The sequence below is a fragment of the Lissotriton helveticus genome, chromosome 3_1, assembly GCF_964261635.1.
Source record: "Lissotriton helveticus chromosome 3_1, aLisHel1.1, whole genome shotgun sequence".
Lineage (NCBI taxonomy): Eukaryota > Metazoa > Chordata > Amphibia > Caudata > Salamandridae > Lissotriton > Lissotriton helveticus.
In genome coordinates, this window is record NC_136061.1 from 839,014,754 (window position 1) to 839,038,825 (window position 24,072).

At 42.6% G+C, this 24,072-nt stretch overlaps 1 protein-coding gene across 1 annotated transcript in view; it reads right to left on the bottom strand.

The window, feature by feature from the left end:
- DLGAP3 (DLG associated protein 3) overlaps window positions 1-24,072 on the bottom strand; it is a 1,133,297-nt gene that overhangs the window by 381,290 nt on the left and 727,935 nt on the right. The window lies entirely within an intron of this gene.

Genomic DNA, 24,072 nt, shown 5'->3' on the forward strand with positions numbered 1-24,072 from the left:
CACACTGTTAGGGATGCCATGGTTCTGGTTTTCCAACAAACATGGTACAATCCGGAGTTCAGGAAGGTAGCAGAGTCACTCTGCCAGAGGTGCTTAACATGTCAGCAATTCAACGCGGGGAAAAGAACAGTAGTTGAATTAGGAAAAATTGGGAAATCAGGGGGTCCCTTTGTAAGAGTACAGATTGACTTCATCACCCTGCCTTGTTGTGAGGGAATGAGATATGTCCTTGTCATTGTCTGCCTGTTCTCAAAATGGGTGGAAGCCTACCCTGCCAAAAAGAATGACGCCATAACTGTAGCCAAATTGTTACTGCGAGAATTAATACCTAGGTTCGGGGTCCCGGTCACAATTGAATCAGATAGAGGCAGACATTTTCAGAATGAGGTAATCGATCAGCTCTGTAAAGCATTCAAGATCACACCAAAGCTGCACTGTGCATATCGTCCAGAGGCTTCTGGAGTGGTGGAACAGATAAATGGCACTCTAAAATTGAGATTAGGAAAAATGTGTGAATCTACTGGATAAATGCTTTACCTCCTGTTCTGATGGGACTCAGAAGTATTCCAGACCGAAAAACAGGCCTAAGCCCCCATGAAATCCTGATGGGAAGAGTGATGAGACAAGCATGGGTACCAGGACATAAACTGATAAACATTTCTGATGATTTGGTACTTGAGTACTGCAAGCAACTAGGTGACCAAGTGCGTTCTATCTCTCGCCAGATTGGGGAAGACACCGTCGCCAATCCAACAACTCCAGTCCATAAATTGGTTCCAGGTGACTGGGTTGTAATCAGGAAGCATACTCGTTCAGATTGCCTTGCACCGAAGTGGGGACAACAACGCCAAGTGATATTGGTGACCACGACAGCGGTGAAGTGTGCCGGCGTCCCGAAGTGGATCCATGCCAGCCATACCAAGAAGGTAATAAGGGACGAAAAGAAGACTGACGCTGAAGGTTGTCCAGCTGAGGGGTCTCCAGACGGTGGTCCTGAAGTAGCTGATGACGAACAACCGAGCACCAGTCGAGATGAGTGGATACCCATAATCGATCTGACTGACGACCCCATCAGAACAAGAAGTCAAACCTATGCAGACAGAGAGTGGGATAGAGAGGAAGAGATAGGCACAGGCGAAGATCCTCGGATTATTGAGATTCACGTCAAGTCTGAGGAAGAAGAAGGTCAGACAGGGACAGAACAAGTGATCGACACACCTCCACAAACTCCTGAAATTGAAAAGGGACAGACAAGATCTAGTGTAAAAGTTTGAGCAGAAGAAAATCAAGGGTTCGAAGTGCTTGAACAGGATCAGATAGAACTAGAAGAACGTGTTCAGGATACAGAAACTGAAACACCCAAAAGACTAATCCAATATACACCTGAACCAGGCCAGCTTAGTAACCAGGCAGAAGAAATAAAGACAAGACCTGGGACTAGTCAGACAGGAAGGGAAGAAGTAGAAGTGCCACAAACAAACGAAAATAAAAGAGCATTAGAAGAAAGCCAAATCACAGTGCCAGCTAAAAGACTCAAGAAAAAGAAAAATATCGAACCCAGATATATTAAGAGACTGAGACTGAGACTAAAAACAGTAGAGGAAAACCTTGAGCAAAGAAGGAAAAGTTCCCGTATTGCAGAGCAAGCTGGAGAAAGTTCCAAAAGAAGAAGTGATCGAATAAAGAGACTGAACGAAAAATATCAAGATCCTGAATGGACATATTTGATTTTGGAGGAGTTTGAGGATCTTGATATAACTGACGAAAGTGACGAAGAACAGACAGCTGATCATTCTGCCGAAGAAGACGAACTAACCTGAAATTGCGCAGAGTAAGCTACCTGTACAAAGTTACAAAGAGGGGTTGAGAAACTTCTTCTGAACGAAAATGTCTGATTCAAATGTGAATGGAAGGCCTAAACGCAATTGTTGCAAAACATGTTGCAAAGTATGTATATGTAGTATAGCTATAGTGTTAATAATTTGGATAGGATTAACAGTCTTCATTCCTTATATGGTGAGCAAAAATACTAATATTGACCCTACACACACTGCAACAACTGACACTGAAGAACTGACAACCCGAAGTGTAGCAAGACGTGAGAAAACACTTAGCCTCAGACAAACAAAACTAGACTTAGAAGCACCAGATGAGGAAGGACTACATTATCATGGAGTTAGGAACCAGACACATCTAAATGTATTCGCAAATCTGTTAGTACATTACGTAGAAACTATGGAGATAGAAGACTGTTATGTCTGCATGAAGCTACCTACTTCTGTAGCTGAAGGCATGACTTATCATCACCTGCCATTGACTTATGGAATTTCCTGTAGTATTCTAGCTAGCTTATTTTACAAAAGAGGACTGTTACAGTACTACTACTCTAACTCAGACGTGATATTTTCTGAACTTCCAATACGTGGAAATCTGAATCCTGTACATATCAAAAGTGACGTTACACGTTATATGGGAGAATACTTTCTGACTATAGGTACCATAGATCTAAATGAAGCACACAGAGACAACTTGACTTGTTCATTACATGAACAAGAGAAAATGTTTTTAAACATGGCAGAGAAAAGAAGGGAGAGTTTCCAAAGAAAGGCAAATGATAAAAGACAGAAAACTCCTAAATGGGCTGAAAACATGGAAAGCACCTCGAATGGTGGGGCGGGTCCTGCTTTGTTGCTGGATTTCGAGAGAAAAGAGAAACTCTGTCTTCACCACGAAAAGACTAGTTATTATAATAACATTTTCATTGGTTCCAGTCAATGTGAACACAATTACAAGGTAATTGGAGGTTGGGGTTTCAAAAATGGGTCAGAACCTGTGTTTCCTGGAATTTATTATATATGTGGAAACAAGGCTTATTTCAAATTGCCGGATCATTGGTATGGAAGCTGCTACTTTGGCATTGCCTTCCCGAAAATATACCATGTGAATGAAATTGCTGGAAGCAATGAAAACACTAATGGCTTAGTGCGTAGTAAAAGAGAAAGTGTAGGTGAAATAATGGGTAGTATTTTTAGTGCACTGATACCTGGAGTGGGAGTGGTTCTGAACACACACAGAATTTGCAAATTATCCACAATAGTGGATGTGCTGTCTACTGACACAGCTCATGGATTTCTGTTGGTCAATACCGAAATGGTTGCGATCAGATCAATGGTTTTACAGAACCGACTTGCCCTTGATACTCTATTAGCAAAGGAGGGCGGAGTCTGCAGAATGTTGAAAGCGCAACATTGTTGCACTTACATACCTGATAAAAGTGTGCAACTCAAAAGGTATGTAAAGAACATTACAAATTTGGAAAAGGAACTCAAACCACTGGAGGTTGATAGTGCCTGGAAGAGACTTACTGATGGTCTCTCCGCTGTAGATCATTGTTTTTCTAACTTAGGTAAAGGTTTATTGTTTAAGGTACTGATGCCAATTGGGGTGATAGGTTTCATCATATTCCTCATATTTGCCTGTTGCAAATGTCGCAAACACACGAAAAAGTACACTGTGAATAGGAGAGGTGTGAAACGGAGTGTGGATGAACTGGAATTAGAAGACTTAAATAATCAGATTTACAAAAAGGTGAAAAATTCTCACCCCGATAAAGATGTGAAAGAGAAATTGAATCAAATGTTGGAAGAGATGGAAATGCACAAAGTTTGAAAAAGTTGGCATCTGGTTCCATTAGTTTGTGATGATAGTAAATATCATCAAAGAGGGGATTGATAGAGCAAGATTTCGCATATTACGCGACTTGCTTAAAATCAAGAACCTCGAATAACTTATAATCCTATAACTCAACTTGTACGTTTTACTAATTTCCCTTTATTTGATGTGCGTGTATCTTAGAGACGCTTGCCTATGTGTTTACTAATTCAATAACCTGTGTTCCTAAAGATGGCCGCCGCTTGATGGGTTTCTTCTGCGCATGCGTTAGTCACACTCACGTGACGTGACGTACTTGCAGTTTTGGTGGGAATTCTTGCGCCTGCGTACTTGCTCCTAAGATGGCTGTCTGTGTCCTAACGTGGTGAAGCTTGCGCTGATGCTTACGTGTTATTGTCTGTTGCACTAATTCGTAATGGCATAGTATATTTTATAGTAAGAAGTATAGAGTAACTATTCATGATATACGATTATTTCATTTATATTCTTTGTTATTAATTTGTTTTCGCTTACTTTGCATGTACCACGGTACGGAGGGTTGATGGGATGCACGGGAGTCCATATTGGAGTACACTACTGCGCATGACAGAAATTCAGCCAGTGGCATTGAACGACTGCCAACCAGAGGTGGCAGCCAAGACGTGCCTGGTAAGATGCACCTTCACCCAGCCGAAGAAGTCAAATTGTACTGCAATTGCTACAATTGTTATTTCTCTATTGTATTCTATTGAATATCTCGTGAGAACCCCAAAATCACTAGGCGGTCCCAGAAAATGTAAATTTAGGCTTGTAGAAGTTTGTTCTGATTGGTGTGTTGACCTATCCTACATGAGGACCAATCGAAATTGGGGATTCTGACACTTGCAACATTTGGGGGGTGGTACACTGACCTGAAAACAGTATAACTAGCCTAGGTTTAGCTAGAGAAATTGTCTGACTTGTCTGAATAGCTGACCTGTCACTGACCCAATGCACTCAATAGGCGACTGATACAGAGGTGCTGCGGAGCACTCTGTCCGAATTTGACCATAGACTCAAAGGTTTTACTGAACCTTAAGTGCTGGCGAAGCACTTTGCTGGGGAGTTCGCTAACCTAATCGGGGTTCTGACTGATAGCTGCAGAGAGGGTGAAGCGCAGGCGTTGCTTCCGAACTGCGGGTGCTGGTCGTGCCTTGGTGGTCCTGTCCTGATCCTAATCTGGTTTTCCTGTCCTGTCCTGGGGTGTCCATTCTGCACCTGCTGTCCCATTGATGACTGTCCTTCCTTGGGGTATTTCCTGTCCTCGACTGATCCGTGGCCAGGGTTGGTCTTCACACCATTCTAGGTAAATATATAGTACTGAAACTCTATACTGCACCTTCTATTTTCTGTCTTTTGCTTTAATAAAGACATACTCTTGCGTATAATTGATTTCCCATGCTTTCGCAAACTACTGAATGAAAGCTCATACGTTATTGCTATTTTCTAGCATGTTCCTATGTTACCCTTCCTTTAAGTACAACTTTCCATACTGTTTATAAAATATAGTTGTGGTCCTATAAATTTCTCCTGTAAGCTGATTTTAAAGCAGTAAATGCTAGAATTATAGTATGTTCCACTTCCCCCCCCATAGATATATAGGTTTGAGTCTTTTTACCCCCTCTTGAAGTACTTCACCAATAGTAAAAATCTAGTTCGTGCTTAAGTTTAACCCTTTTTTTTAGAGTTATCCATTCCCAAATCTGCTTAGCATTATTTCATTTTGTTCTCACTTTCCTTTAGACTCATAAATGGTTACCTTAGTTTTCTTTCTTTATGGTTATGTGCTGTTCGTTATTTTAATCATCGACTGCATCTTGGTGGTAAATTGTATGCTCTCCGAATCTGAAATTTAGATAAAGCCTTTAAAACTTCCTGAGTTTGTGGTTATTTTATGAATACACAGAAATATAAAGTTGGTATTTGTGTTGCCTGCCTTTCTTTTACAGCTAGCTCCCTGATCCATTGTGATCATAGGTACCCGTAACGGTGGATTGGTAAGTCGGGTACACGAGGTATAAATAGGAACGGAAACCGGGGTTACTGGTAGTAGAGTGCAAGGTCACCCTATTGATGCACATGATAAATTGGAATTATATGGGCCTGGTACGTGTATGGTAAGATAGTTAGCCGGGGTGACCTGCGATCTCTATCACTGTGCCTAAATTTCTCAACCTTTCCACATCCTAGAATCCATCTTGGCTGGTCACGTTGCTACCCCTGGACGATGAGGTGTCCAGTGAAATAACTCAAATATTCAGTTGAAGTGCAACAGTACTGGTGGTCCTGGGAAATAAGTGTTGGGAAGGGGATGTTCATTCCTTGGCTCAGTGTAGCATGTTTCCTTCCTTTCGCTGATATTGTTAACTCAACAAACTCAAGAATGATGCATGTAGTCTACATGCCCATGAATGCATTGAGACCTAGAGTTGGAGTTTGTGTTATTGGGGTAAACCAGGTGCACAATGTTTTGTTAAGAGTGATTAATGCTATGGTGGCAGCAATTAATTATAGGTGTAGAAACAGGCCTGTTTCCTATTAACAGTATGGTGTATGTTGTCTGAAAGCTATACTGTTATAGGGTGCTGCCAAGCCCTTTCACCTGGGTTCTTCACCTGTGAGTAAAACATGAATGGCACATGCACATTTGCTCCATGATAGTATGACAGAGTAATCATTTCAAGACAATTTGGATTGTGTGTGACTGAAGGGACACATCAATGCAGTTTGAAGATCCCGAATAGTTCACAAAATGCATGATGGAGAGAGTCTACCAGACAGGTATTTTAATTGGCGATACTTCTGGAACATCCCTGGGACCAAGCACCAGTGAAACTGGATACTAAGGGCACCTTGAAATGTAAAACAGTCCCTACCCCATACCTGCTCCATTCCTCCAGAGGGAGGGCCCTTTTCAGTCTCTATTTATTAGCCAGATGTGTCAAGCTCAATTCTTTTTGTGCCATTTGTGCCCCAACCCCCTGTCAAGAAACATCTGGCTCCATCCTCCTCCTTGCAGAATCTGCAGAACGAAGGCAAGTGGATGAGTAGCTAGTATGATGTCAAAGACACTCACCTGAATTCAGACATGATACATCAGAGAGGGTCTCTGGGATACACATTTCAGTCTCGGAGCCTAGTATAAATATAGGATGGTCGGGTGCAGAGGGAAGATTTCTGAACCCCAAGGCTGGTGTCTTTGGCACCCAGCCCCTCCTAAGGTCAGGAAAAGGCCTGAAGCTTCTGCAACAATACTTCCGAAGACTGTGTGTTAAGACTTGAGGGCAGGAGCTATTTCAAGAGAGAGAGAGAGAGAGAGAGAGAAAGGCGTTGGAGAATACCCTATAACGAGGATCAGCCTACAAAGGGACCCTCATCCCTGATTCCTGAAGAAGAGGAGGAACTGCACAAGAAAGATAGTAAGACACTAACAGAGCACTGAGAATGTCACCAGGGTTCAAATGGACTGCCTGCAGATGTGCTGATCTCAATGAGGACCTTTCCTGCTAGCAAACTGCGAGCCAAGTCTCCTTCAATGAGACCTTCCTCAAAGAGTGTGGAGAACCTCATTGTGAAAGGCCACTGAATCAATAATTGAAACGCCAATGACCATGTTGTCAAAGCTCCAGTGAGGCCCAATCGCCAGCCTTTGTACTACAGGGCACTTTCACTGCAACAGACAAGTGATCTGGTGTGCTGACACCTGGTGACCACTGTACTCACCCATCATACTCCCATACAATTTACCACTTGAGTCTGACTTATTAGGTTGGGTTATTTGGCCTACATGGCTTACTCAGAGGCTGCACATGGAATATTCCACCAATGAGAGGCAGAAAGAGTGGGTGCGCACTGGCAAGCATTGCCCAAAGATACCACTTTTTACGCACAGCACAGCCCACCGCACACAACTTCGAGCAGCCTGCTTCTAAACTGCAGAGCCAGCTAAAAGCTTGCAAGTTCGCTCAGCATGGTGCAGTCTGGAGATGAAACAAACAATACTGAGCCAAGTTTTAAAAACTGAACTTTCACAGCCAGAAGGTACCTGGGCTTAGATACTTCCTACAGCATTAGTACATAAGGGAGGAGCACTGTCCATTATTAGAGCATGGACCACAGACTACAAATTTCTAGATGCACCAGAATTGCTGATGGAACAAGCACAAAAGGCCTGTTAGAAGTGGCATGGGGTTTTAGATTTGAAGTGGGATCTATTATTATCCACAGACTTTGATTTTGTATACATACCTCAATCTAGTTATTATAACTGCGGCCCCCTGATATATCTCCATAAAACAATTGTTGTCCAGAAACTTTCATTTTTAATTTGTGTTTTTGGATCATTAGAGAAGTAATTTAGCTTTGGTAGATATTGCTGATCTAGGTCGAATTTCTGTGGACGACATTTCCAAAAATAGAGGATGTACTGCAGTGATGATTTAATATTTGAGGGATCATGAGACCCATTAACTTCATTTTGGTGTCAATGCATAGGTTTTGGGGGTCAAGTAGTCTTACAAGACAGAAAATAAGTCCTTACAGTAATCCTTTTGCCATTTTCTACAATGGCAGCTCTAATAGATTAATAAAATACATATATAGAAACAGGGCCGGACTGTGCACCAAAACCAGCCCTGGCACACTGCTCGGCCGGGCCCCCTGGTGGTGGAGGGGAGTGTGTGGCTAAGCTGTTTGCTCGAGCCCTTTTTCGCCGATTTTGTTACAGGGGGGCGATACTGCAGGCCCCCTATAACAAAAACAGTCCCAAGAGGGCCAAAACCGGCCCCCACCCTAGCGGCCCAAAACCGGCCCCCACCCTAGCGGCCCACTGGGAAAACGCCCGATGCCCGCTACGGCCAGTCCGGCCCTGGATAGAAATGAAATACATCATAATGGTTTTAAATCCTTTTATGTATACACCAAACAATGTTTATGATTTGAATATGAAAAAAATGTTTATCACGCCTGTTTTAGACACATTTTCATAGTTCACATTATTTATTTGTTGTGGCAATCACTTGTGGTTCATTTGCAGAATGATGAACATTTGAGAAGAGCATATCAACAGGCACATCATTTTGTTGCACAGGGTTGCAAGTAAATGTACATTTAATTTCTGTGGGTAGAGGCATTAGACATTTCTTAGGTTTTAGCACCCCATCAATATCTTTCCAACCAAATTCATACAGATTTTTCTCTATATGTGCATAATCCAAAACATTTACACATCCTCTGATCAAGTAGAAAGCTATTTTAATATGTCCACACACCGAATAAGATGTCGGTGGAAGGTGACTTAGGGGACTGATCTCTTGAACTAACTGTACCGAAGATCATCAAATATGTGACAGCCAGAAATCGTTTTCCACACTCACATAAGGTCATTTTCTACGTCTCTAATGTTTCATTCTTTTTCGGTCTCAGCAAATCTTCTTAGAAATTTTGCAGGTTCAGCAGTAAAAGCTCCAAGCTTTGTTACAATTTTGCGCACTTATAAAAATATGTGCCTTGATAAGAACACTGAGCATCTCGGGATCACGTTTCTTGTACAGAATATGAAGTGGGATTAAGTGTCTTTTCTCGCTTGTTCCATAATGTATCTATTACTCTGACACACCTCAATTTATGAACATTGCAACAAGTCTAAGAAGCACATTCATAACATCTGTGTCATTTAACAGTATAATGACTCGATTGGAACCATTTCGAACAGCCCGCTCAACATGTGGCATAACACGAAGGTCACTTCTTCAATTTGCTGTTAGGTTCTTGAAGTTAATGTGCGGAGACCTTTTGAATACATCTTTGCAGACACCAAACACAATTGAGAATCATTCCACTTGCAATAATTGGAAATTGGCAGCATCAGCAATGTTTTGGTGAGGTGACATCTCCAAGTTCATCATGTTTGATGTTGATGACCAGAATTTATCAAGCTGTACAGGTATAGGTGTCAAATTTTTGATGCAGGTAAGGTAAATTGTTCCACCTTTACACATTTGTCTGATTCTCTCACATTCCGTGACAGATATTTCAGGATAACTGTCAAAGTAAATGTGCAGTAATTGCAAGTTGCACACTGATTATGATATCTGTAGAACAATCGAACGACCTCTCTGACATTTTGCATGGATGAAATCCTGACCATCCTGACATATAGTCCACAACAGCAGTGTTCAACAAGGACACCTTTTTGAATTGGAATTCTTCAGGTGAAAGATTTTTCAAACTCTTGTACAAGTTTGTGCTTGACTGATCTGGTTGCAGCATCTCCATCAAATAATGCGTGTGTTGGAAGAAGATCCTATGACAGAATGTCTTTGAAATCTCCCCTTTCTTTTGCTACATCCATCTCCCTATGTGCTTGAGAAAGTTGGATGCACATATACGACTGGAGGTTTAGCTTTAGTGATTATGTCAGTTTGAAATGGGGGTCTCTAGTTGGCAGAGTTATGTACCTTTGTCCAAGTAGGGACCCTTGCTTCTAGTCAGGGTAAAGGTGATACACACTTTAGATAACCCCTGCTCACCCCCTTGGAAGCTTAGCATGAGCAGACAGGCTTATCCCAAAGGCAATGTGTACTCAAAACACAGTAACACAATGAAACACCACAAATGGATATAACAACTTTTTAGAAAAATAAAGTATCTTTATCTAAACTAAACAAGACCAGAAAGACAAAAATCCAACATACATATATCAAAATAGCACTTAAAAACAGTTACTTGCAGAAATAGCACTTGTAGACACAAATAGCTCCACCTGAGGCTATTATGACCTCGTGACAGTCATAAATCAAAAGTACAGAGATGACAGTGAAGTGTGCTATGTCGGGCACGGAGTCACATGGCAGACACCAAAACAACAGTACCTTGGAAAACAAAGTCTATGGACGATGCATGACATTGTGGAGGTGAAGCATTGATGCTGAGGTTGAGGCTGGTTTCCTGGTTGCCCTGGAGGAGGTGAGGCATAGTGTCCATGAGGAGGTGACATGTCGAGTCCAGGACAAGGGAAGTGGATGACGTTGACAGTGAGGTGTCGATTCCGGTGAGGGGATGCGAAGCCGAGGAGTTTGTGGAGTCACCCTCCTTGGTTGTTGGCCTTGCAATAACGGGATGCTGGCACTGGCAGTGATGGCGTCAATGCGAGCGCTGGCATCAGGAAGGCCGATAACTATATATGTTGGGAGGCATCAAAGGGCGTTGAAGCTGCAGTGCAGTGGGGTGGTGCATCCTGCACTGCACGAGCAGTTGCGCCGGTGCAGGTCACAGCATCCCTGGCAACAGGCATTAGAATTGTTGCTCTTGAGTTCCATTGGTTTCTTCCAGCATCCAATAGCAGGAATAACCTCCAGAGGACCAAAACTTGAATAGGCACCTCCTGGGAGGTCAGAACTCCCAGAAGTGGAGTTCAGGGGAGCTGGTGGTGAAGCCTTTTTGTGTCCCTGAGACTTCAGAACGGGAGTCCAGCACACCCAAGCCATTGGAGATTCTTCTTCAAGCAGGTTCCCAGCAAAGTTCCAGTCTCTGTCCTATTCCTTGGCAGAAGCAGCCACTGCAGGACAACCTAGCAAAGCAAACACAAGGATATGATGGACGGAAACTTTTCAGACACACAACCCCAGTCACAGATCTGGGTTGAATCCATCATCATTCTTTAGCTCACTTCGCCACTTCAGTTCAGACCCAGCTATATGCAAATCAGTCTTGACCCTGTGCCTCATGAGAACAGTCCAGCACAAACTGCCAAACCAGGTCTTACCTGAACCGGAAACAAGCATCCTGGGACCGGTTTCAGGGTAACACCCTTCATCAGCCAGGCTAGCTTGAATCCAGTGGCAAAGTGAGCAGGTGACCCACGTCTGGGCATACCCTGCCAACTTAGGGCGAACAAAGCAAACACAAGGAGATGATGGACGGTGTGCTGAAACTTTTTAGGCACTCATGCCCGGTCGCAGATCTGGGTTGAATCCATCATCATTCTTTAGCTCACTTTGCCACCTCAGTTCAAACCCAGCTATATGCAAATCAGTCTTGACCCTGTGCCTCATGCAAACAGTCCAGCATGAACTGCCAAGCCAGGTCTTCCCTGAACCGTAAACAAACATCCTGGGACCGGTTTCTGGGTAAAACCCTTCATCAGCTAGCTTGAATCCAGTGGTGTAGTGAGCATGAGACCCACGTCTGGGCATCCCCTTCCCACTTAGGGTGACAAATGCAAAAGAAACAATTGATGGACAGAATGCTGGACAATCCAAACATTCATCCCCAGTCACAAGGATCTGGGTTAAATCCATCATTCTTTTGCTCTCCACATCACCCAAGTTTGGTCCTGTACTCTCCATGTCACTGGAGTCAAGTTAACCCAGGGGAGAGGGGTTGGCCTAACGGCTAAGGTGCTCGACCTCGGACCTGGGGAACTGGGTTCGAGTCTCGGTAACGACGCCAAAAAACCTCCTGTGATTCTGGGCAAATCACTTAATCTCCCCGTGCCTAAAATGAAAGTGTGTCCTCATGTAACGTAACTGGTGCTGTGTAAAGCGCTCTGATACCTGATTCGGTTCGGGTCTAGTTCGCGCTATATAAAAACTCTGCAAAAAAAAAAAAAAAGTACACAGCAATGGGGCAATACTCCTTCTTACAGCTTTCCAGCTCTTCTCCTTAGCAAAAGGTTCCTCATGATTCCAGAGGCGATATAATTCCCTGGGGTTTAAGGTCCACTACTTATACCCCATTTTGTCTTTGTTCCATTTGTGACAAGGGTCTCTGGGCCCAGTCCAAACCAGTTCTGACCTTTCTAGTGCAGCATCATTACAGAATGCAGCCGATGTCTATTCAGCTCAGGTCTGAACTACCTAGGAAAGCAGAATACAGCTCAACCCCCATGGTGACTGTCTGCAGTAAATGCACATCCCCAGCCCCTGTCACTCCAAAACCAGACAGTCAACACAAACCAGCAGAGGCACACAGAAAGGATAACTAAGAAAATGCCTAAAAAGTGGCATTTTCAAACACAGAATTTAAAAACCACTTTCCTAAAAAGATGTGCTATTAGATTCTGAGTTCAGAGAGCCTAGACTCCATTTCTCTCTCTTGTCCCAATGTAAAGATACTATCTTGTAAGATACTACAAAGTAACTGCCATATGGGACAAATAGCCTTTCAATAGTGAAAAACGAAATTGGCAGTATTTCACTATCAGGACATTTAAAACATACCAGCATACGTCCTACCTTTTACCTACACTGCACCCTGCCCATGAGAGTTAGTTTCTTGGGCCTACCATAGGGGTACCTTACATGTAAGGGAAGGTTAGGGCCTGGCAAGTGGAAGCAGTGGCAGGTCTGAGATACCTTTAAAGAGCCACTTGTGTGGGTGGCACAATCAGTCCTGCAAGTCCCCTAGTAGCATTTGATATACAACCCCTGGCACACCCACTTCATTTTACTAGGAACTTACCAGTATACCATATATGCCATTCATGAAGAGCCAATCATAATCATAATTTACACAGCGAGCATATGCACTTTAGCACTGATTAGCAGAGTTAAAGTGCCCTGAGTCCTAAAGCCAACAAGAGCAGGTCAGGAAGATTAGGCGAAAGAAGCAAAACTTTTGTGGATAATCCTGCAAAAAACGCCATTTCCAACAATGTCAAACAGCTTTTTCTCTTCCCCCCCCCCCCGAGTTTTATATAGCGCGAACTAGACCCGAACCGTATCAGGTATCAGAACGCTTTACATATTTTCCAGTTACGTTACATGAGGACACACTTTCATTTTAGGCACGGGGAGATTAAGTGATTTGCCCAGAATCACAGGAGGTTTTGGCGTCGTTACCGAGACTCGAACCCAGATCCCCAGGTTCGAGGTCGAGCGCCCTAGCCGTTAGGCCAACTCCTCTCCCCATTGTCTTTCAAGACAAATCTCTCCTGCTTCAGTCCTGCATGTATTTTCAATCCATGTTCCATCTAGTAGATGTGTCTTTATATCGTTATACAAATAAAGTTTGGTCAAGAAGTTGCGTTGTCACATAGGCTTAATCATTTTAAAGTGGTTGCTTGCTGCTGCATGAAATTAAGAATGCTGTCAACGTGCTTATTTCAACGTTCCCCTCTTTCCCACAAGTTTGTGGTGAGGAACAGTTTCACACTGGTCCATTAATTTTGAATTTGTCATCTTTTTGAATATACTGCAAATAGAAAGGATGTCATGGTTAACTAGCTGCCATTGAGCAACATATTCATTACGTGTCTGGTCAAAAATTCCATTGGAGCTTTTCTGTGATCTCTGGATCATCTTTTCCAGTTTCATATCTGAAGCCACAGCATTGAACCTTACCTCTCTGTCTTTCACCATAAAATGTCTTTAAATATATTTTCTGTAGATATATGGGTTTTCCACCTCTAGCTTCGTCACTCTTTCCTAATACCAGGACCCATATCTCAGGTAGTTTATACAATTGAATTCACGAAACACAGTAATCAGTGATTCCACAGACTTCACTTACAGCTCCCAGTCACCTTCCCAAGCAGAATGTACCAAGTTGTTTTACTAGACCTACTATGTGCAAAATATTTCCCCTGTACACATAAAGTCCTGATTTTTCTTCATATTCTTTGGCACACCCCACAAACTTGGCTTTTAGGTTTTCTGATTTTGAATTCAGTTTATTGAACATTGCCTGCTATGCATTATGTCTTTTGAATGAAGTGCACCCTGTGCCTTTTTCACTTCTGAGATAAGATATGCAAAACCTAATTTGTCATTCTTCTTCCAGAAAGCATTTCAACGCAATGTTTCTATGGCTTCAGACATGAAGAGCATACCTTGTAACAAATTAACATAATGAGCTCCACTCAATACTGACTGGACAGTTTTGCTTCAAAAGATTTCAGCCTCAATAAGTGCTTCGTCTATGCCACCTCCACTGAGATAACATCCTGCACACCTGAATGCAACTTGTGTCATGTGGAAAATGCCCAACATTGGATAAAGATCGTCGAATTCTACTGGATTGCTCATAAAAATGTTAGCTAAAATACTAAAAATACCTTCACTTCAGGAAGCTGGCAGGATAGGCGGTCTTCAAGCTTAGCACGCACATGTTGGATATTTTTTAGAGCTGTGTATACTGTTGCGTAGTTTGTGACTAGAGATGGTATTACTGGCAAAAACCCAACCTTCTTCAGTGAGACAGTATTCTGGGAGATCAGAGCATGAATTCCAGCCCACAGAGGAACTGTCTTTTCTTCATCCTCCAGTCTGCACCCAATAAGAGATATGATAAATTCAGTTAAATCCGCTTTGTGGACCGCACGCATCAGGTAGAAGAAGATCCATGTCCTCAGCCACTTTAAAATGTTCTGGTAGACTGGGACATGTTGATGGCTTGCAGTGATTCTGCACACATTGGCAAGGCAGTTGGGTCATAAGTTTACAGCTTCATTTGTTTATGCCTTCAGCTGGCACGTCTTGTTTTCCTGCAGCTACCTCATGGTACAGTCTTGAAAAAGAACCATAGCAGTATCATGTGTACTGGATCTTCCAGACAAAGAAGAGCTGTCTTTAAAATCAAAATCATCAAGAGAAGCAATTGTGAATCCTTTCCTGATAAAGTGACTTGGAAGTGGTGTGCTCTCGGATTCACAAGATTTTACAACATGAGCTACTAACAAGTTCCTGCTTCGTACTAGGTCACTATAACTTGGTGACAGTGGCGGCCTGTGCAGGTAAGCGCTATGGGGCAGTGAGTCAGGGTGGGGGAGTGAAAGTAACAAATGACAGGATAGGAACTATAAAAAGCACAAATAAATAACCACTTACCTTGTGCTTGCGGCGTTGCCAAGTCGACGATGCAGCAAGTGCAAGGCAAGTGGTTTTATTTATTTATTTATTTTATATTCCCTATCCTGTCGTTCTTCACTTTCACCCCCCCCCCACCCCCACCCCTACCAGCATGGGCCACCACTGCTTGTTGATAACCCAAACCCATTCATTGAAGTGGTTAGCTCTCTACTTTTGCACTCGTCATAGATTGCGTGGGTAGTCATCATGTGTATCGGAGATCTTTTTTTGCTGTAATGTAATTCATGAAACATGATTTACAGCACATTTGCACAGCTTGATCATGTCGGTTCATGGGATTCTCTTCCACTTTTTCACTAACATCTTCAAATCCATCATTAACCTCTTCCATGCGTCCGTCGGCCATCCGACGTCATGGTGGACGCGTGCGGAAGACGGCCGGGGGACGACTGAACTGCGCACACGTCATTTTTTTCTGAACCACGGCAGAATATTCGCCGTGGTGAAGCGGTTAATGTTGTAAGCTTCTGTTCTGAACTCCAGAACTTTAGTTTGTAGCAGTTTTGCTTTGCTGATATGAAACTATGATGTAAAAATTGTTAATACAACATCAGGCATTCTTGTTAACTCCCATAATTTAGGGAGCTCTGGTGCATCAGAAGATTTGTCATTGAGTCCAAAATCAAAATATTTCAGGACATTTATGGAAATGGTTCCTGCTGGTTTTACGGCATCCTGTGATCTTATTTTGGTAGCAAGAACTTCAGGAGTCAAATCAGCTGAGAACACCATAAGTGACTCCTTCTTTTTGTTAGACTGACAAAAATTAATTCTGTCATACATTCTCACCAGACAAAATCTTAATTTCATTATTATGGAGCAATACAGTTTCATCAATGTTGACCATTATTTCTCTGATCTCACTGTGTGTGAACCCGTAGCCAATACTCAAGACTGGCTTTCAAACTTCATTTGCTTTTTCAAAGACTGCAAAACTAGCCCAAGGCTGGTGGTTACATTGCTGCTGGGAGTTCATTCTACATTTATATTTTCAAATGTATGCATGCATGCAGTATGGGTGGGCATACAAATCTGCTGCAAATACATTCACCTAGCTATTTAGATCCGCTGCTCGGCATGAAACTTCATCATGGAAAAACTAGCTGCAGATAAAAAGATGCTTGCCCTTTGAGACTCACATACTCTGTGCTTTGTTCTTTCATCAATCCCTTGTTCTGGCTAAACCACAAATAATTACCAAAAAAGGAGGGAGAAAGAGGCTAAGGCTAGGTTTGGCCTCTTAATTCTAAAGTGTCACACTATAACCCATGCTCCATGGATTGTGAGAAGCTAGCCTGTCTGAAAGGAAAGGAGCAGGTCATACCAATGCGATGTACCCATACGGAAAAGAGAATTATTTTCTTTAGTCCCCTCATTCATCAGAGGTTGCCCTTAGGTGACATGCTTCATCATTGGGGCTTCCCAAGCATCTACTGCTTGGGGCGTAGGCGACTTGCGAAGGATACGTAGGAGCACTTTTTGTGAAACTATGTGTAGTGTGGTGTATGGTGGAGTGGTGTTTTTTTAATGTGAGTTGAAAATGCCTAACTAGTAAGCCTAAACATTTATTCTTGCTTATAGTTGGAATAGTAAAAAGGGGGTTAGATGTAGGGATTGGATCCTCAATGTGGTCTAAAACCTAACTATCTCGTCAACATGTTTCAAGGTGTCCCCCAAACCTTTTCATCAGGGCAACATGAGGACCAGCCTCATGTTTGCCACTCCGATTCAGAACCTGTAATGTGGTTTTCACAATTAAATGTAAAGGCACACCTATTGTGTGTATCTAACATGTATACATACGGTTAAAGATGAATCCGTAATATCTGCATTTGGGAAGAAATAATAGCATTAGTACATGGTGCCCGCCCGAGGTACGAATAGGTTTGCAATGACAGAGGGAAGCTGAGCTAAAGTAAGTGCCATTTTTCCTTCCAGCAAGAAATACAGTGGCGAGCGAACCAGCATTTAATACCAGAAACGCGCACTTCACGAAACCATTCTAGATACCGCCATAACTTTTTTCACAAACTTTTCACGAACCAAGTCCCGGGTTGTTCAATCCTCAAGGTTATTTATCTTCAAGGTAGTTTGATCTTTCAGGTTCTCTAACGGGCATTGACTTACAATTCTTTAAGTTTTTACAAACAGGTTTTTCTTCTTAAAGACTGAAATAATACCGTATAAACAGAGTGTTATACCACCAAGCTTCCTCAACACAGGGTAACGTTTCACAAATTTTACAGAATCTTTCCACAGGGGCAGTATTCTCAAGCTTGAAATAATACCACCTACGTGGAAGTTATACAGTCACGCTTCCTCTATACGATAGAGCGTAATACCACCACACGTCCTATACACAGTGGGCAAGGCTGGCATATTTAACACAATCCTTCCACATCTCTGTAATAAGGTTGCGCTCCCGATTTAAAGAGTGAACATCTCATTAACAGCCGTGATCAGTACATAGACAGATTTATGAGCATTTGATCATAAGTACGACATTATCCAACAACGGAATGTTTGCAACCAACCTTTTTCTACTCCCACAGGGTATACAGGCCCCTCCACCCAGGCGGACCATGGGGCATATTACTGCTCAAAACTAAGTATGTCTACTAACCTTGTGGGACGAAATTTATATTTTATGTTATGTTCTGTCTGTTTGTAAGTGTGCTTCCAGAACGAGTGTGCTCAAAGTGTACATATAAGTGTAAATAGTGATATATATTCATATTTCATATATAAGCATATTTTTAACCCTCTGAACAGATATACTGCACGGATGTGAATGTAGGATCATCCACCGTTTCACCTTCTTTTTAGGAACACTTCTATAAGCACTAAATGTTATAATTCACTTTCTAGGCACAGCCCACGAGGAACAACTATAAAAAATGGGATTTGGCCTGCCCCTGTGGGCAGGCACCATGTACTAATGCTAATATTTCTGCCCAAATGCAGATACTACGGATTCATCTTTAACTGTGTGTATACAAGTTAGATACACACAATAGCTGTGTCTTTACATTTAATTGTGAAAAACACATTACAGGTTCTGAATGGGAGTGGCAAACATGAGGCTGGTCCTCATGTTGTCCTGATGAAAAGGTTTAGGGGACACCTTGAAAAATGTCGACGAGATAGTTAGGTTGTAGACCACATTGAGGATCCAATCCCTACATCTAACCCCCTTTTTACTATTCCAACTAGAAGCAAGAATAAATGTGTAGGCTTACTAGTTAGGTATTTTTAACTCACATTTAAAAAACACCACTCCACCATACACCACACTACACATAGTTTCACAAAAAGTGCTCCTACGAATCCTTCACAAGTCGCAGCACGCCCCAAGCAGTAGATGCTTGGGAAGCCCCAATGATGAAGCATGTCACCTAAGGGCAACCTCTGGTGAGTGAGGGGACTAAAGGAAATAATTCTCTTTTCCAAACGGGTACATCCAATTGGTATGACCTGCTCCTTTCCTTTCAGACAGGTTAGCTTCTCACAATCCATGGAGCATGGGTTATAATGTGTAAACCACAAATAACACATTGAAGATCCTCTGCTTTCTGATCAGTTGTTGGAAGTGAATGAGGGGTAGTCATTAATCTTCTAAGTGAATGGCATGGGTTCGGTCATCGTCGCTTCCACAGAAGACTCGGATTATTCTTGTGATTCACTGGTGTCTACTATTTTTTGACAATTTTTTCAATTTTTTGTCCATTGTATATGACTGGTAGTGCTTGTTGTTACAATGATAAAATATTTGATTCTCTTCACCAATCAGTTTCACTCTTTTGTGAGCTTCATCTTGCCGTATTTCTGCAGTATCTCAAACTCTCTTCGGTCCAGTCGCCGTTGATGTTAATTTTCTTTCTGATTTGTTTGGCATATGACACATTTTTCTTTGTTGAAGGAGTCCTCAGATTTTGTAGTTAGCCACGCTCTGTCTGGAGGTAAAGGTCCTCTGCTACCACCTGCTTCTCTTATGTTTACAAAATGTATTCAACTGAAAACCAGAAACACAAGCAATATAAAAATAAATTACAAATATGATGGCTAAAACACATCATTATAGAGCCGCCATTTTGGAAAATGGTGAAAGGGTTGCTCTGAGGAGTTATTTTCTGTTTCTATATGACTACTTGACCCCCCCCCCCAGAGCCCACATTTGGACCCCAAAATGAAGTATATAGGTCTCATGGTTCCTGAAATATACTTACATCATCACTGCAATACAACCGCCATTTTTAAAAATGTAATCCAGAGAAGTTTGGCTCAGATTAGCAATATTTACCCGAACTAAAAAAAGTTCTCTAATGATACAAAAACACAAATCAAAAATGAAAATCTCTGGACAACAATTTTTTAACAGCGGTATATCAAAGGGCCAGGGCTATTAGATATGTAGTGATTCATTGCACATGCAATAAAACCCTTTCTCTTTTTAAAGATATAGTACTGGTTGGAAGTAAGTTTATTGCACCCTATTGTAATTATGCTGAGTCCTCAATATCTGACTCTATGGCATCTCCTGCAGTGAGCTGGGTAAGAAACATTCTATTTCACTGCTCCGAGGATCTCAAGCTAATAGAGGGTCCGTGGTGCTCAGTTTTGGGTCCATGAGAAGGTCAAGCCCCAAGGAACGATTGGTGGTTAGTTACTCCTTTGTGCCCCGGACCCCCGAACCTGTTTCCCAAGTGGTAAATATCAGAGGTTGCCAAGAGATTAATGGGAAGCCATCAATCAACCCCTTGAAAAAGCCTCACAATGTGTTTTTGGTTTGGCTGTCCATGTTACTCAATTAAGAGAGCATAGGAAAGAAATACACAATACAGATAATTTTTTGTTGTTGTTGTTGTTGTTAATGTCTACATCTCCTCAAATACTATGCGGTGACACTAGGCCCATGGTCCTTTGCACTATCACCATAATTAAAATATTAAGGAACTTTGTCAACTAGACCTATTACTAACTATATGGATTACAAATATACTTTGCAAATGGAAATAATTTCAGAATCTATCCCACCACACCTGGTGGGATGGGTCTGTTTCGCCAGAAGTGCAGACAAACTCAGCATTTAACATGAACTTTAACACCCAATCACCACATGAACTGTGGAATAAGTTAGCCCTGTATATTCACAAAATAACCCCCCCCCAAAGTCATGACCCATGCCCTATCCACAGAAATAGGCCAATCTTTAATTTTTTTATACCCCCCCCATGACATTCTGATCGAAGTGGTCCTCTTAAAGGTACAGCACAAAGTGCATTCACCACCCACCTAAAACGTGCTTTAGTTTGGCTCAGTCCTCTCTCTTCTCCCTTCTTCTATTCCCATTCCCCGTTTCTTCCCTCATTGAAATACTCACCAACAATGCATCAAACATGACTATTACATGGACATGCATGTTACTTATGTTTTCTAAAGACGACTAATGTAATCTGTACTAGATACCTGCATACTACAATGTATGTTCCCCACTTAAAAAATCTATAAAAACCTTTTGAACTTAAAAAAATGCCTATATCTTGGAAAAATGTACTGTATTTCGTGCCCTTTGACCGCTGGTCTTCTGGCTCTAAATTAAGCACACGTTTAGATACCACATGCCCAATTTATAGTTCCAATTTCATTCATGCGTGAGGGGTGTACACAAAGTCAAGAAGCGCACTTCTGCGCACTTGGTGCGCGTTGCTCCACCTCTCTGCTTTTCACGTGCCATTGGTTCGATGAGCACTCCCCATCAAGTACCACCGGCCCAAACTCAACAAATCCAGCCGCGTTCTCCCAGTGGTGGCCTCTCCAGCAGCACCAATTAACTTATAATGTACATCAAAGCAACACAAGGCTGGTATAATTTACAGGACCCTGCAATGTAAGTTATTCAAGAACACGGTCCATGGAGTTAATTACAACAAAGCCTACTGCGAGCTTGCATGCAGGGAAATCCCTAATCCTTCCGCCTGACGGTGGCTCAACACGGGTTATAGATTCTATAGAACCAATTACAGCGACACGTCGCGGGAGCCCGCAGAGGCCCACTCCGCCATTCTCTGACAGTCACGTGCATCTAGAGCATAATTTGCTTTAAGATGTGTCGCAGGTGTCAAAATGGTTCAGATTCCACAAGGAGAACGTGATTAGTGAGCCGTGAAGCCGACTCATTTGGGGATGCAACACAACTGCTTTCAAGCTGTGAAGGCTGATACAGGCAGCCAATGGGTAATCGGTGCTAGGCAAAGTTAGCTTGAAGGCACACGCGCCAAAATGCATCAGATCACACCTTATCCACACACTGAGTGAAAAGTCACATGGAAAATGGCACAGCTAGTCAGAGCAATTCACAAAACTAGGGAGGGCGAGTCAATATGTTCCCAATTAGGCGATCAGATCTCACAAAAACTCAAGTTGCAACAACGCAGTGATATATTATCACAGACTGCATAGGACTGCACCACTTTCGCAGGGGTGCCTTACCCATACCATCATTGACAAACAAATCTATGGTTGTCCAGTTTGATTCACTGCGATTCTTAAAGTGGCAAACTCGGTTCACGTGTGACACCGCCAATAAAATTGTTGAATTACTTTAATCACTATTTTCTTCGCTTGTTAAAAAAAAAAAGTCAGGGATTCAAACCCAGGAGAAAGGAGATAACCCTCTACAGCAATATTTTCATCCTGGTTTTCCCTGTTGATGGTGGTGTAGACTCAGCAATTCACTGTTAAAAAAAATCATAGTTGTCATAATATCAACGCTCTACTGCTTCGAACATCAACTTATAGTTCTGTCGATCACCCAATGCTGCATTTAAGTTCTGTAATCATTTGGGTCCTTAAACATAAGCAACTTGACACTAAGCCTTGAATAAGACACATATACAAGGCACCACCTGCAAATGCTCCCAAGTAGGCATGACTGATATATGGATTTCTTACTATATTGTGAGAATTTAGAATACTTATAGCGAGCGTCGCTAATGTTTACTTTGAGACATATTTTGCATTCTTTATGTTGGGCTTATGCACACTGTGAATTTAGTAGACTCTTCAGCAACTATGATCCAGTTTGTTAATATTACTTCGTTTTACATCTTGTTGCTTTATTTCACTGGACACTTCAATGGAAGTGAGATAAACTTTTCCAAATCCACCAAGGTGCGAAGGCGCTGCAGGCAGAAATGGTGGCGGGTCAGTTGTCCTGCGCAGAGCAGTATCCGGTGGATTTACCTCCTTGAAAGACCGACCTGTATGGGTGGCAGACTCTCCCATTAATGTGAATACAGGGTCTTCGACATGGTGAAAAACACCCTCAGGATGTTATGGATGTCAGATATGTGGGCACTCAAAGTGTATTTCCACTTTAAGTGTACACTTTAAATCCCCACACTTGGTGGCAGAAACACCACCTGCTTAGTTTAGTCCTGGTAGCTTTTCCTCTCCTCCAAGTGTGGCAGAATCAGTGGAATGGCAAAGAAAGCTCTACCTCCCTGGTGGAAACCACTAAGTATAGCAGATGCTCTAATGCTGACTCAGTGGAGGAAGAAACCTCACCCACAGTGGCAAATGGAATTTCCATCAGACAAGTCCTAAATCAGGCCCTCTGTATCTTCCATTGTCAAAGTGACACATTGGTGGTAGCCACACCTGGGCGTTTCACGGCAGGGGTGTTGTTATCTATCTTCCTCGTGTGTCAGGGTTGCTTTCAAGGCCGCGCAATGGTAAGCAAGAAGGTGCCTGAGATGTCATGGTCTAAGGGGTCCCACATTGACCCTACCAGCATCAAACATGGCCCGGCTGCCACAGGATGTGGGCGGGACAATGATGCTTTGCATGGGGCTGCAAGTTTCTTGGGCTGGCCTTGAAGGTTATAATTACAGTTCTCTGTTCACTATGGAAAATGCAAGCAATGCATGTTCTACAGCTTATTCAAGGCAGCATTCTTTCCTTTCGTCCTCTCTGTCTGATGATTAGAACTTCGCCCTCCCGTGCTTTATTAAGCCCCTCAATAGCACAGCCCTTCTCCAAAGCTTTGTGCAGCGAAGGAACAGTCTAAAAATGAGACAAAATGAGGCCAGCAGAGGCAAAGAGATGAAAAGCGCCATCCATTAGTGAGCAGCCATTTCTGCAGTGTCTGGATGGGGCGGCTGGCGGGAACCCTGGGACAGGGCCGCTTTGTCTTCATTACAGAGAGAGGCGCGGCGAGTTGAAAGCAAGGTGGGGGTGTCGGATATTTGTCGCAGTACCATACGCCACAGGTCATTCTTCAGGCATTGGAAGGTTCTGGGGTTTGTAGGCACGGAACGGTCTCAGAGGGCTTTACCTGGTTACCAATAAGTGAAAGCTCCAGGAAGAAACACTCTGGGAGCATTAACTGTGATGGCAGCCCTATCTTGGTATCTCCTTAGCACTCCTACCTGCCCGGGTTCACAAGTCCCCCATGAAATCCAGCGTTTCCATCACCTCCTTGTTACTTTTCCCAGGGCCCCTGGAAAAGGTG